The following is a 2,763-nucleotide window of genomic DNA, read 5'->3' on the forward strand; positions in this document are numbered from 1 at the left end:
TTGCTTGTTACCATTTTATTATTTTTCTCTGAAACCTAAATTAACTTTAATTTATAGTACCATACAAAGAATTCAGAATTTAGACTAATCATCTTCTATATAATACATAATAGATTTTTATCCAGCTGGCCTCAGGGAATTATCCGGCAACACACATGCCACTTGTAGCTTGTCAAAGGTTTTGATGTATTTTCTTAAACAACTTTATATCTAGACCAAAGGTTCCAAAAGTAGGGGTCAGGACCCCTGGGGGTCGTGAGATGGCTCTCCCAATCCCAGAGTGATTCCTGAGATAGATAGAGGGCCAAAATATATCTTAAAATCATAAATGTCACATAAAATTAGTAGATGAAACAAAACATATTTATATATTAATCAAAAAAATATTTAAATATAACATTATGTTGTAAAATGCACAAAGGAGTAATTAAATTTCTAATTAAATATAACATTTAAAATTATGACCTGGATGATTAAATATAATTTAAAACTGATTTAGATAAAATTCAACATTATTAATTAACTTTATACATATTAATAAATTTAAAGTAATTATATTTATTTATTTTAGGTGTTCTCCAGTCTGTTGTTTTGTTATTTTTGGGGGCACATTCTGATATGTTTGGGAACCCTTGCTCTAGAGATAGAGAAAACTAAATAAACAAAAGGGATCTTAATGGTTACTGGAATACATAGGCAGCATCAGTGGTGTCAAAAGTACACACATTTGTTACTTAAGTAGAAGTATAGATACTGCAGTTTAAAAACACTCTGATAAAAGTTAAGGTATCATGTTTGACTTCTTAAGTAAAAGTGAAAAAGTATGTGCTCCAAAAACTACTTAAAGTATAAAAGTATAAAGTAACCTTTAAAAAAAAAAAAAAAACAGCCAGATGTCCCTATATAAACTGAAAGCTCAATGTTTCGACTATTTCGAAAAACTCTTTGAGATAGGGCCAAGGATGAGAGAGGTCTTGTTGGACTCCATCTCCCAATACGCTCTCGCCTATGTCCGAGCTTTCAGCATCTTTTTCTGAATCCACAGTGTAGCATGGCATAGACAATTCACGTTTGCAGTTTGAAGAACACCTGCTCGCTTCTGATTATTTCCTTTAGCTAACCAATGAGTGTTTGTGCTATATGACTCATCCAATTACACCAGTTCTCACTTGATGTGGATAGCACCAATGACCTCCATTGGACGGCTCATATGACGCGGAATAAATATTTATAAACATTAAACCGAAGCCAAGAGTAACGAGTAACATTTGTTTAAAAAAATGTAAGGAATCGAAGTCAGAAGTAGGAAGAAAAATAACTAAAGTATAGTAAAGTATAGATACCTAAAAACTGTAGTTAAGTGCAGTAAAAAAGTATTTGTACTTCGTTACTAGACACCTCTAGGCAGCATAAAAAACAAAAACATTGCTATTCCATTATAACTGCCAGACTGACAATCTTCTGAACACATGAAGACAAGGAAGTAGTCATCAGGCAGCAGGGGAATAATAAAATAATCTTGTATCAATTTCATTTAGGGAAACATGGATGCTCATCCTGTATAACAGACTATCGATGGCTGCATCTAAACTAACTTTGTTCCAGAGTCTAATCCATTTTTTCCTGGGATACATATACATAATTTCATTCGTCCGCATTTAGTGCTGCATTTAGTACTGGCTGATGCACAGCTGACAAGTAAACAACAAAACTCCAAACTAAAGGGGCTACAGTTTGAGCCTTTTACTTTGAGAAATCACACAGTGATACAATAAAAGAAACAGCAGGAAGTCAAGAAACATGTTCAAATTAGCATAAAGACTGCATTAAAACTGTTTAAATGTGAGCTTTTTTATACTGCAGTGTTTGCTTGACTGCTGTAAAAGGTGTGGGTGGTCAGGTACATTTAGTTATAGTACTGATATAACATTTAAGCGGCCTCAATCCTCTGTATACGTATCCAAACGCCTTGTCATAAACCGATTTTGTACACAACGCTCCTTATGTATCTGATCCACTGTGCCATGGATAACTTAGTCGATGCTAGGCAGTTACGCAACACAAAGCTGAGGAATGCGACTCACGTCAGCGCATAAAAACAGCGATCAGCAGCCGATGGATCCGCCGCTAGCCTCTCTAACGATCAGGGCAGTGATTCGTTTTCCTTCACTGCCGCTTGTAAACACACACAGCCGTGACATGCAACCTATGGGAAGGGGGGGGGATATATATGAGAGGATGTCACCGGCTAATCATTCACAGTAATAGATGACTCATGTTATCCTTTTGCGGATAACCTTCTAAACGAAAACACATCCGAAGCCGAGCTTGATTTGACGTTAGCGTAAAGCTACGCTGGACAAAAACAAAAACCGAGGGAGTGGCACGGCGTGTAAACGATAGCTGCAGAAAGCGGATTAGCGAACTAACCGCATCCAACCAACACGTATATGATAAAGCGATCTGTTCCCATTATTTACATCTCCAATAAGCCCTTAAATCCTGCATGTTGAGACCAGCTATGAATACTAATATTTAAACGTAAAATATATATTCTTATTTATTTATTTATTTATTTCTACATATTAAATCATCTCTGCTCCCTTTCTTTCCAAGTGGAAAAAAAACCTCAAATCTGCCGAGGGGAACAGAGCAATAACTTTCTGTTAGCAGGCGGATAGCAGTAAATCTGGCTGGCTAGCTCGGATGCTAATAGGGGTTGAAAAGAAAACAAGCCTCCAACTGTTACCAACTAAGTCACCA

At 36.2% G+C, this 2,763-nt stretch overlaps 1 protein-coding gene across 1 annotated transcript in view; it reads right to left on the reverse strand.

Annotated features, from left to right (window-relative positions):
* Window positions 1-2,203, reverse strand: part of LOC107097636 (serine/threonine-protein kinase TAO1-like) — a 24,405-nt gene extending 22,202 nt beyond the window's left edge. The window contains exon 1 of the mRNA XM_015394860.1: window positions 2,085-2,203. The gene's annotated coding sequence lies outside the window, so the exon portion shown is untranslated. The remainder of the gene's footprint in view (window positions 1-2,084) is intronic.
* Window positions 2,204-2,763: the final 560 nt, after the last annotated feature.

Source organism: Cyprinodon variegatus, unplaced genomic scaffold (genome assembly GCF_000732505.1).
Source record: "Cyprinodon variegatus isolate N-32 unplaced genomic scaffold, C_variegatus-1.0 Scaffold712, whole genome shotgun sequence".
In the NCBI taxonomy this organism is placed as follows: Eukaryota; Metazoa; Chordata; class Actinopteri; order Cyprinodontiformes; family Cyprinodontidae; genus Cyprinodon; species Cyprinodon variegatus.